We start from the raw sequence: 13,523 nt of genomic DNA, 5'->3' as shown, positions 1-13,523 counted from the left end.
TACCAAAGATATATGATGCCAGAAACAATATGTTTACCTCCATCTCCATTCTATTCGGAGGAAAGCAGGCTATTCTTGTTTATTTCATGAGAGTACAAATCAGAATGGACATGAAAAACAATTCACAACAAGAATATAGGGGAAACCCTAAATACCAATACATGGAATAAAATTGCTAAGGTATAATGGATATTCTCCTCATGCTTAATCAAAGAGCTCCCACTTTGGAGTGGCAGATGATGTTGAATTAGGAAGTCCAGACTCAAATGTTTCCCACTTTGTTGTTACTTTAGGGTGATCCAATAGTGATTTTGGCATTGAATTGCAAACTTTCATAGCATCCAAAGTCTTGATGCACTTTTGTACTCTCCTAACCTACATACATTCTCCTGTATTTTAAACAATACTCTAAGAGATGATTAATTTAAAATAAACTTCCTACAACAGGAATCAAAAGGGAAACTCTCATAGAGATTTCAGCAATTTTCACTACTTACATCAATAACTCAATTGATAAAAATTGTCATAAGCATGAATGACTTTTAAAACAATAAAATAACATTTAATAGTAAATAAGGTATTCTAAAGATTTTTTGAGGAAGAAAATGTGAAAGACCTTATGCATTTCAAAGAGAACACAAAGAAGCAAAATATATTCCTTATGAAAAAGAGCTACTAGTTTGATAGGAAAGTAAAAAATTAAAACTGGTTGAGTGCCTGAAGAAGCATGCAAACCAACTGCAAAGGAGTGGTTACTGCCTTCATAGTTTAAATAATCATGGTGCAAACTTATAGAAAGAAAAGGTCAATGAAGAATATAATATATTTGGAAACACAAGTCAAATTGTGATATTTCTATCATGAGTGAATGAGTTTGATTAAAAAACTACACATTTAAATCCTGATAGCAATATCACAATTTGACTTGCTATGGAAAATATCTCATACTTACAAAATAGAAATCTATGAGGCCATTGTTTCATGAATAATAAGGCATGGTAATTGATCATCTCACAACCCCTATGAATACTATCATTAGTAGCCTAAACTTATGCATTATTTTCTAATGTACACAAACTTCAAGAAAACTAATGGAGAATGTGGTAAAAATTTCAAGCAAAGCAAATTGTAAGCTCGCAGATGTTTTATAAAACCAATTTCCATAACCTACCTAATAGTGTCATCTATCAATAGTTAACTCATTGTACAATATGAATCTTAATAGTCCATAAGTATCTCAAGTAATGAATCATGCCAACAAAATCTCATTAACCTAAGCATTGACCTAAAATAACAACAATACTTGCTCATTTTTAGGAGTACAAACTTCATATACCATAATTACTTATTCCAACAACATTCATGAGTATTCTTTGGCTTAGAGATAGAAAAATTCTATGAAAATGTTGAGACACTTCTGGGAATGATTGTGTGCCAATTTTTAACCATTAATGTTTCAAATCATACTCCATGATCCATCATTAGGATGAAAGAGTGTACAAGGATGCAAAAGACCATGGACCATGATGATCCATCTACACTCTTTTTCTTTGCTTGCAAAATTTACCATGTTTTCTATTAGTTTTCCTTAAGTTTGTGTACATTAGAAAATAATGCACAATCTTAGGCTACTAATGATAATACTCATGGGGGGTGGGGTTCATGATCAATTATCATGCCCTTTTGTCCATGAAATATTGGTCTCATAGATTTCTTTATTTTTCCAAATATTGCTGATTCTCCTTTTCGTTCTATATGTTTCAACTATGATTACTTAAACTTTAAGGTAGTGACCACTCCTTTGTAGATGGTTTGCATGCTTCTCGACAAACTACCTAGATAGTGTCATCTTTTTATAGTTACCTCATTTCAAAATATGAATTTGAATAGTCCATAAGTATCTCAAGTAACAAATCATGCAAAACATAATTCTATTAACCTAAGCATTGACCTAAAAGAGCAACAATACTTGCTCACATTCAGGAGTACATTCAGGAGTACAAACTCCAAATACCCATCAAGTAGTTTCTCAAACAACACTAATGATTTTGCATTTTCTTAATATTCATGAGCACCCTTTGGCTTAGAGGTAGAAGATTCCACAACCCATGACAATGTAGAGAACTTTATTTCTCATTATATGGAATACCAAGTAAAAAATGAGATTTTCACTAGAAATTACCTGTAGTCTTCTTTGCACTTTGGCATCCCCATTAGCTATAATTTCATCTACCTTTACCAATTGTCTCATGAGGAGCTTGGCACATCCTGTTATATCATTTTCTACTACTTTCTTCCCATTGTTCACTAATCCTTTGAGGGAAGACACCTACAAATCTACTTAATGAAAAGTATCATAAGTTACTAAATATAGGTTGTTTGAACTTACTACTCTGCAAACACCATGTACATGTATATTCACATAAATAAGTAAGAAAATGAAACAAGAAATTGTGAGGGATTAAGGAAAACGAATTTAAAATTTTAATATCAGCAATCTAAGTATATGTAACATAGAAAATGACAATCAACCAATGCATCAAGCCTTTGACCAACAATAATTGGTATAACTATATTTACACTATTTGATACTCACGCAATAGTTTTTAAATCCCATCTTGCACAAAAATGGGTCTATTTCCTTCAAATGTGATCTCCCAATGTTATAATAATTAACAATGAATTTGGAAAATATTCCTCAAATGTTTCATTAAAATTGAACATTAATTCTATAAACAAGTAGAAGTGTATTGATGCTATTAGTTTTGAGAGGGTAGAGTTATGTCAAACGATCTTAAAATCCTCATACCTACTCTAAAAGTTTATTCACTTCTCCACAAATTTTAGAAATTTCTTTGCAAGCCATCTCAATCTAAGCATTTCTTTTCATCTCTATGTACTTTCTTTCCCTACTTGAAGGATCCTCAATGAGCACATTTTTTTACTTTTCTTTCACCCTTGATATATCTAAGAAATTGCTACTATCCCTTTCTTTTCCTTTGAATATAAGTTGTGAGCAAGCTAGGGCAAAACCAGGGCATTGAGTTTTTTTTCTAGTGATGGTGCATCAAGTTTCCAACTCCAACAAAATGCAAATGATCCCGTGCATGAAAAACCACAAACAAAAAATGTTTTTGTTTTTTACATCTAAGCCCCATGTTGGTCAAAATTTTGACCAACACATTTCACCCTATATGTGTTGGTCAAAATTTTGACCAACACAAGGCTTAGATGTAAAAAAGAAATTTTTTCCTTCTACATTCTGACCAACCTAAACTTTTTTAGTTGATGGACAAAAATTTTGGTAGAAAAATGAGGTCAAATGTAGTAGTATTGGTTCTAATCATTTATATTTCATCATGTAATTTTCTATATCTTGATTTACTCATATCTAGCTCATTTCTACATCCCCCTTACCTCATTTTGATTTTGATCCTTGGGGATAGAAATACTCTATTATCATTTCCTACAACTATTTATTTCTTAGAAGCATATGTCTGATCTTTTCATTTGCTCTCGATTCATCTACTTTGCTAAGTGTTAGAATTATTCTTGAATTATGACATCATCTCTTTCCTAGTGTGTAGTGCTATCACTATCAAGCTGTACATTTAGAATTTTCTATCTCTTTTTGCATTTCATTCTTCAGAATCAGATATCTCTATCTATTGCTACCTACTTGGCTTCTATTTTCTTTGATGTAATTTGTTCCCAGATCAATCACACATTAGTCAAAGAGGGGAAAATTTAATCACCTAGAAATGGTCACCTATACTATTAGCCCCCTTCTCAACATTTTGGATAAATTAATTCATCATTCACCTAGACCAAATTGCTAAAAATCTATTAATTTGATTATAACCTATAGTTTGACTACACTATCCTAATCCATTATTTGATTAAAATAACATGTCCCATTTTAATTAAATAAAAAACCCCTTCCTTCTAACACACTTAAAGTGCACACATATAGTCCTTTTCTATTTTATAAATTATAAGAAAAGGCTTGGTGACTTTTGTCTTATATGGGGAGTCAACTTCTATTTTATTGGTTGACTTGTGTGTGCACATGGATCACTCCTATTTTAAAACTCCACCATTGATCATCCATTATTTTGACATTGATATCTACCATCCATACAACTTTAAAAGAAAAAGCTCTCCCCTTTTCGAAGGATCCACGCTCTTGAGTATTGTTGTATTGTAGGTTTAGCAATTGACTCCTTGAGAGCTTGTGGAGAAGTTCCATTTTTCTTGTTAACATTCTCACATATCATGGAATTTTAGTGTAGTTTCATGATAGCTTAGTTTCCTTTACTATAATCTAGCTCACATAGTATAACTAGGATGGTTTTTAATACTCTCATCATGGTTACTATAGTTGTATTAGCATTTCATCTTAGCTTACTTCACATTTGCATTATATCCTTGAGGAACTCCTTGTAGTTATTTGCATTTTTGCATCTTGTCTCTGGAACCTCCCATTACATGGTTTACTAGCAGGGAATGCACTTCTAAGGCTAAGTTGAGAGCTCATTTCATTTTATCTTAAGCATCCTTACACTTCATGGATAGGGATCTCTATTCTGACATCCAAGAATTCCAAACTTGTAGAATCACTTGCATAGAATGGTTTAGAGTATGACATATTTACAATATACTATACTCATTATGGAAAGATAGGGCGTACATCAAACAAGTGTTGGAGCAATGGGAAATCAAAATTTGGTAGAAAGTGTTATAGTTCTAATAAAGTAGGACATAGAGCAAGTGGATTCATAGAGAAATCTAAGTTTGAAGGAAAGTATTTCAAATACAAAAAACAAGGGCACACATATTTAGAATGCAAGAACAAGAGATGGAACCTAGTAGGATAGATTGCCAAAGCTATATTTGGTTGGGATTACAACACATGGTACAGATATCAATTATGTGATGAGTATGAACACATTAGAGAAAATTTCATAAGAACTCACATGAGGAAGAGAGATCCTACAAAGAGATGCTTTGTATGCATAGAACTTGGACATCTAGCTAGAAACTGCATAAATTAAGGTAAAGTTGAAGATGCGAAGAAATCAAAAGCTGACAATATCAGAAGTCAAATAATGCAACAATAGATAAGGAAATTTCTTAAGTTTTGACACCTAAGTTAATGAGTTGGGTGACTCAACCATTTCAAACTAGTTATTAATGGAGACTATTGGAACTATGATTCAAAAGAATACATCTACCAGATCTAGTCAAGAATCAATAAGATTCAAATCAGCATTTTAGATGCATTGGGATCACCAAGTTAGATGATAGTTGAAGTAATTTATTAGACCTTACCAAGAAAGATTGGGTTGCATGACCTAACCGAGCTTGGATGTAGTTGGTGAGTTTGGAGTTCTGACTGAGTGTTGAAGATGTATACTAAGTTCATAAAACTAATTGAGTGAATGGTTGTTGAGTTGAATATTGAAGGTATCTATTGAGTTGTATAGGTTTTCATCAATTTTTTTGAAGTATGATGCATTAATGGAAGCTCAAAGATAGAGTTTGATTAAAAAGAAGAAATCAAAGGATTTGTTTTCATTGTAAATTCTAGAGAAAATAGATTAAAGCATCCTTGAGCCCCCAAGTAATTTAGAGAAAATTTGTCAAAGTTATATCCTTGCTTCACCAAGTGAAATGGCATCTTCATCTAGTAGAAAAGTGAAGCAAGGTTATGAGATGTTGGTCAGAGGTGTTGAACATGAAACCCTAACATTCAAACTATGTCTAGCAATTGTGGAGGAGCTTGACCTAGTCAGAGCACAATCACAAATCCCTCCAATGGTACTCTTGATTCATGAGATTAGGTCATTCTATCATTTTTCAATTCAAGAATTGGGCACTCTAGAATTGAATCATGCATATGAGGCATTGTGTGTGGATGGAAGTTTGAAACTCGAGCACAAGCATTTAGGAACAAAGAGTTTAACCCACATTTTACATATGCCAAGGGATTTTCAAACCAAATGGATTAGATTCATCCTAAGTTGTATCTATGACATGCAATTTTGGCTCGATCAACCCATCCGAATCATGAAGAAAATGATACATAGGGTTATTGGGTTACCGATGCTCAGCAAAGCAAAGAAAACAAAAGCCCTAAGTCTAGTTGAACTAGTAAAGAAAAATCTTGCCAAGTGGGGTGATAGAGGAATGAAGTTGAATGACATTACAAACATGAAAATGAAGTTCAGAATCCATGTGATTTCTTATAAGATTTACCGTCCCTACAAATTGAACAACATTCAATGTGAAGCTATGGACTTGGAATACAAAGTGGTCAAGAACAATTTTTCATTTGACCTTGCAAAGTTGCAGCTAAACTAGCTAGGCAAGAATATGGAGAGAATCCAAGTGTCAAAGACTAACTCATGTAAGTTTGTCTCACATTTGACATGCCTATTCTTTTATGTTCATAAAATTTTTCCTTCCAAAGGCACTATAGTATGGAAGAAGGATATACCTATTATATATCAGATTAATGAAATCATAGCTAATATGGGAGATAATTATTAGGGCATCAAAGATGCATATTTTGAGACATTCAAAGAGAGAATGCAAAGAAAATTCAAAATACCCAAACAACTAGTTGATGACTATGAATAGGATAAATGTTTCCTCTTGGACTATGACAAGGTGTACATTCATGAAGTTAGGCCAATAATAGCTTGGGTAAAACCTCTTGGATATGAGGTAAATATCGATGACACCAAAGACATCATTGAGGCTCTTTTCAATGAGCCAATAGACCCTAAGACACCATATTTTGGCACTTATGAAGAGGCTAAGACCAATATTTCCTTGGAAATCAAGCTATCTTGTGCTCAAAAGTGAGAAAGAAAGAAGATTGAGAAAATCTAGAAAGAAAGCAAGAAGTCTAGCTTCCCTCTTCTACTAATAGAAGGAAAAGGTATTGAAATTTATGATGAATAATGAGAAGATGAACAAGATGAGGAAGAAGAACCTTAAGAAGAAGAGCCTCCCAAGAAAAAGGGGAATATAATCATGAGGAAATAAGCTATGCTCTCACCTGCCTTCACTAGAAGACTTGCCAAATCCAAGAAGAATCTCAAATTGCAAGATGAAGAAAAGGAAGATGAAGAAGAGCAGCAAGTTTCCTTCAAAAGGTATGACCCTTCCTTGGAAGAAAGACTAAAAAGACTCTCAAAAGGTTGAGGTATGACTTACTTTAAGTCTCTTAAGTATGATACTAGGACCATGAAAGAAAATAAGCAAATAGAAGATGCCTTGGTGGAAAAAACAACCAAATGAAAGTATTCTCTAAGTGAGCTAACTTCTCAAGTTTTAGATGTTATACTGAAGGTAGTTGCACCTAGATGGGAGGATATAGTAAGTGTTTTCTTAGATATTATGGAAAAAACCTTGAGAAAGGTTATGCCAAATTTGACGGATAAGGAAGTGAAGGAAGCATTAACCAAGCATAAACAAAATTTTACCCCTAAGTTTAATGCATTGCTGATTTTGTCAAATGACATAGAATCAATTGTACAATCCACTAACAAAAATGGAAAAATATCTGTGAATTGCATGAGGAAAAGCCTACTGATGAGGTTGTGCAAATTGATGATGAAAAATATGATGACAAGGATGACAACAAGGATGATGATGAAGAGGAAAAAGATGATCATGAAATTAGTGAGGATCTTCTTGACATTCAGGACATCCAAGGTTTTGATCTTAAGAAGATTGTAGTAGAGGTAATGGCCTCCCTCCCTAATTCTCCAAGAAAAGCCTTAATGCCATCTAGCTCAAAGAAGGCTTCCATCAAGTCTCAATCAATTGAGGTAAACATAGTTCCATCAAGCACCCAATTGACTATTGGTCTTGTTTTTCCACCATTTCATCTACCAAGAAGCAGGCTCCATGCTTCATAGAAGCACGCCAGACTAAATCTCAACAAGGAATAGTAAGAAGTCATGCTATAGTTGGTGTTTCTACTAATATTTTTTTCTATTTCTTGTGCAATAATAGTTCAAGTTAAGCCTCAACCAAGCATAGTAGATCTAAGTAAAGGAAAATAAAATATTCCTTCTAGTGTACAAAAGGAAAATCAAAAAAAGAAGAAGTAGAAGCATCCAATGATGAGATCAATCTAGAGGAAGACATAGTTATACCAAATTGGGATCTCTCCAATGTAACCCTTGATCAAATGGACACTCTAGGAGAGCTATGGAAGAAAAGAGAAAGACAATAGAAGCTTAGAGCTGAAAAGAAAAAGAGAAATCAAGTGCTTGAAGACATTAATGGTATACTTGTTGATGCACTTAGTATAGAGGCTGATGAGAAACAACCCATATTGAATCAACTTTTTGATATTGTTCACAAGTTTAATGAAGAATTGAGTGGACAAGAAAAAATTCTAGAGAGGGAAAAAAGGAAGTTTGAAAACAAATTTTTGGAGAATATGACACATAAAATTGTCATTGATCAAGTGGAGTTGTCCACTATTCTTGTACATTTTGAGAATTCCATAAATAATGTTGTCTCTTTATTTTCTAAGTTAAGTGATACTACTAGTTTAACAAAGGAAATAAAGGATAAGTTTTCACATATAGATACTGACTTGAAGGCAAGTGCACACTAGCTGTCACTTGACCCTAGCACTAGTTTTGCACATTTTGTGAAGATCAGATATTTGATAGATTTGCAGGTAGAATTGTTGAGGAAAGAAGCTAGAATTAAGGATACACTAGTAGAGATACAAAGCATGATAATTCCCAACATAGATTTAATGCAAAAATATATTGTGCATGGAAAAAAAATCAATCCATGATAATAACTTTTCAATTGCTGATCACATGATGGAATTATCAATTGAAGTATAGATAGCTTTGCATGCTTCCAAAATTTTGCAATAGAATTGGAACAAAACCATGTCCATAATTTTGAAGTTACATAGTGATTTCCTTTCACATTGTGGTGTTACCTTGTCAACATGCATTTTTTTGGGCATATGTATCAAAATCAAGGGGGAAATGATTATATCATAAGGAAGATATATGTATGTGTGTGTGTGTGTGTAAGGGGAAATATATCTATATTTATAAAAAAATTATAAAAACATTTTTTGAAAAATCCAAAATAGAGTCAGTGTTTCCTAAGTAGTAGCACAATAGTCAAAACTAAGTTACAAATCCAACCATATTGATAGTGGAAATTTTGACTTACATTTTTTAGTATTCAAGATTTTACTATGATAAGTGTTTTTGTCAATAATGTGAAAAGAGGAGATTGTTAACGTTATGGTCAAATCATTTGTCTATTAGTGACTAAACATTAAATTAGTTTGATTGATTACATGGCTACCAAGCTTTATAGCATTAACCAAGCTATTGTAGTGTAAGTTGAGCTTTACAAGAAGAAAGTAGTGCAAGTCAAGCTTCACAGAGTCTACCAAGCTCAATAGTGTAAACCATGCAGGAAGTCATGTTTACTGATCTTTGTAATTTTAACAAATCTTATTAGTATCAATTGAGCTAGTCATGTTAACCAAGTTGAAGTATGGTAGTGTTGACTAAGCTACAATGTCAATCGAGCCCTTCAGTGTCTATCGAGTTATTCAATGTTCATCAAGTCACTAAGTGCTAACCAAGTTCATGCAACTCCTGAGTGACGAATGTGGACCATGCACTAGTTTTAACCAAGTGCCAGAGATTTTTGAGTTGATAGTATTATCGAGTGTCAGACCATCACTAGAGTGGTCTTCAAAACCTGAGTTTTAGCAGTGAGCTGACCTAGTGAAGATTATTGAATTTGTTGTTGTAGCCAACTCTAGAAGGTAATTGATTAGATTGGTAAACATGTAATATATTTTGTGTGATCCAAAAGAGAGAAAGTAATAAGTAAGAAGAAGAATGCATGTGAATTAGAGGAAAGCTACAAGCAATATAAGGAAAAGTAGAATCTTATCTATTAGAGCAAGGTGATCAATTTACATCAAAAGAATCTCATTCAACAAGCCTAGTTGTAGATTAAAGATCAACCACTAATTCATCCTAATAGTTGCATCAATCAAATCTTTTAACAGGGTAGACTTAGTAGTCCTATGCAGAATCTCTTAATAGAGTGTATACTTAATTGTATTGTCTAAATCCTTTCACAAAGGTGGACGTAATAGTCCTTATTGCTCCTATCAGGGTAGATCACGAAATGTGATTAATTTTAAGCTTTAATAGACAAACTTTATACTATAGCACTAAAGCTTGTGGGTATCATCCCCACCCCATTTTTACTTTATATTTGGAAGGTTTTTGGGTTACCAAATATTGAGTCAAGTTTTATGAATGTTTTATTGATTTTAGTCTTTCATGCATGCAATTAGGTTAGATTATATTGTGAATTTTTAATTGGTTAATTAAAGCATAAGTTTTATTTGTTCATGATTCACCCCCCTCCCCCCATTTTAGTCACCTAGCCTACTATGGAGGCTACAATTCCTAGATCCAAGGATGAGACACTCTTAATGAGAAAAAAAGAATTTTCTATTATCAAAAGTGAATGAATTTGATTACAAAGAGAGATCATCCTTATAAAGGAGATCAAAACCCTAAAAGGTAAAACCTAGGTTTCATGATAATAATTAATAGAAGAATTAATTATTATATGCCTAAATTTTAGCTTAAGTAAAATAGATTTAACTAGAAAATATCCAATTACTCTAATAGAGGCCAAAATGAAAATTAGAAGAAGAAATATGAGGCTAGAAATTGCAGTCAAAATCAAAGGGGAAATAATTTTAATTATTTCTATGATTAGAATAATAGAGATCAAAGAGAAAGAGGAAGAGAGAAATGATCAAGAAGAGGAGGCTTCCATGTAAGATGTTTTCATTGTGGGGATAGTGGTCATGCATAGAGCATTTGAATGTCCTCAGTTCCAAGGAAGGAAAGAGGAGAATTCTTGGTTAACAAAAGAGTCATGTTGAGTGATGTGAATGAACTTGGTCAAAGAAGGATCTTGTTTGTCACTAGGTGAAAGTGTTATGATAAGTGTTCTGATGTGATTATTAATGGTGGAAGAACTAATAACTTAGTGTGGTCAAAAAATTAAATCTCAAGAAGAAAAAAAACTTGTATCCATACCATATTTCTTGGGTGTAGGATAGACAAAAGGTCATGGTTATTGAATAGTGCTTAGTGAAGTTCAAGATTGGAAGCTACAAGAATGAGGTACTTTGTGATATCATAGCTATGGACATATGTCATAGTGGTGTGCTAGAGTCATTATCAGTTTTGATGACTGAGTAGATACTAGATGAGAATCCGCATTCACTAGCCTACTTCTAATCAATGCTAAAACCATCATTGATCATTCCTTAGGGTTGTTGCACAATAGTAGAAATGCATTCCAGTTGATGTGTCCTAACTTGATATCTCAAATCTTTGATTTTTTGTCCCTAGATATGGACTTCTTTAATGATCACTAATATTTGAAAGCTACTAGTTTTGGTAAAATATTTGTGGCCATAGATGATGAAGATGATGCCATTTTATCTATACAAAAGAGAAATGTTAGTATCATTAATGACAAAACCTAAGATGACATTCTAGACATGACTTGACTAGAAAAAAAATGACTAGAATAAAGGAAACTAATAAAAAGCCTTATAAGTGCTTCAAATGCGCACATGTGCACCCTACAAACTAGGCACACTTGGGCATGTGTGCATCTAGGATCCTTGTAACTTTTTGAGTTCATTTGGTAAAACTATGCATGTTGCACACATGTGTATGTGTGCAACACACATTTATGTGTATGGAGATTTAATATTTACACTTACTTCTTTTTATAATGTGCACCATGCGAGGGTGTGCACATGCACAAGTGTGCTTATGCACACTAGGGTTTACCTTGGAAGGTTTTGAGCACCAAATTTGTGGATACATTGTTGAAAATATAAGAGGAGTAACTAAGATGGGAGGGAGAATCAATTACCACAAAAATAAATCCCAGATCCCTTTGATGTCAATACAAATAAAAATCAATATACTATTGAAAATGAAATACTTCTATAACTTAGTTAGAACTAAAATCACTTGGTTTAACATTAAGAATTAATGTCACTCAAAAAATATTGAAATAAAAAACTTTTAAGATACTTAGTGTTTTATCTTTAACTAAGCTAGTTGCATGCATATAAAGGAAATAAAATAAACACAAGAGACACTGAGATTTAACATGGAAACCCAATTTGGGAAAACCACCAATTGTAGCTAGTTACTAATTTTCACTCTTCTAAAGTGAGCCTTTTAAGGAGCCAACCCTATTAAAGGTTACAAAACACACTATTGGGTGTGACCCTGTTAAAGGATTTAGTTCACCATGTTAGGAGTGACCTTGTTAGAGGTCTTTAGATACTTTAATATAGAAATTCCACCTTGTTGGAGAATTTACAAGGTAGTTGTTAGGCTAACTCTATTAGGAGATTTGATTCACTGCTACAATGATTAGAAAGTAACAATGACTTGACCTAATTGTTGATGCAACTATCTTTTCTAATTTAGATCTCAATTATATCCTGAATACTTGATCCTCCTTGATTAGATTAATCTTTGCAGTTCAACAATGATATTCTTCTTATTCTTCCAATTTTCTTTCCTTGTTCGTCTTCTTGTCTTTTTCATACTCTCATACTTTTAATCCACAACTTGACCTTCTATTATTTACTTAGTCAAGTCAACTTGAATACAACTTAAAATAATTAATATTCATCCCTTCAGTTAGCTAGAACTAATCAAATTAATTCATCAAACTCAATATGTAGAAAGAAGAAAATCATTTGTTAGTCGACCCAACTTGATAGACACTAACTTAGAAATGATTTTCCTATGTTAACCAAGTGAACTTGGTTAACACTACATCTTAAATTTATTTCTTTTAGTAACCAAGTAAGCTTGGTTAACACTAGTTCCATGCCAACTTTACTTTTTCTACTGAGTGAACTCGATGGACACTATCTTCCCGTGAATTCTCTTTGGTAACTGAGTGAGCTTAGTTAACACTTGTTTCTTATAGACTTTCCTTTGACACCCCAGTGAGCTTGGTAGACACTTGTTTTGAACTTGGTTTATACTGAAGCATCCTTTGACTCCCAAGTGAGCTCTACATACACTAATTTTCTTTTCATACACACGACATTTTTGTAACATCAAAGGCAACATACAATTGAATGATTGTATTCAAAAATGTGAACACTGTGAGGGACAGGGCTATGAAGGTGTAAACGTGAGCACTCTAGAATTCAACTAGGAAAAACAAGTTAGTGAACATAGGGGTGTATTTCTTTTATAGGAAGGGGAGCTATTGGGTGTGCATGTGTGCACATGCAAAGGTGCACATGTGTACACACACACACACACACACTTGTGCACACTTTGGGGCTCCACATATCATGATTGCACATTACACGCTATGAAAGGGTGCATAGGTGCACAAGTGCTTTTGACCCACAAGAGAAATTTGGCCTT

General features: G+C 33.2%; 1 pseudogene; it reads right to left on the bottom strand.

Annotated features, from left to right (window-relative positions):
* Positions 1-204: 204 nt before the first annotated feature.
* The window catches only part of LOC149566319 (BAG family molecular chaperone regulator 1-like), a 104,644-nt pseudogene continuing 91,325 nt past the window's right edge, over positions 205-13,523 (bottom strand).

This window comes from Cupressus sempervirens, chromosome 3, assembly GCF_028749045.1.
Source record: "Cupressus sempervirens isolate cs-2001-9-10 chromosome 3, ASM2874904v1, whole genome shotgun sequence".
Taxonomy (NCBI): domain Eukaryota; kingdom Viridiplantae; phylum Streptophyta; class Pinopsida; order Cupressales; family Cupressaceae; genus Cupressus; species Cupressus sempervirens.
Note: the sequence above shows the minus strand (reverse complement) of the source record. Positions and strands in the feature narration are given on the sequence as shown.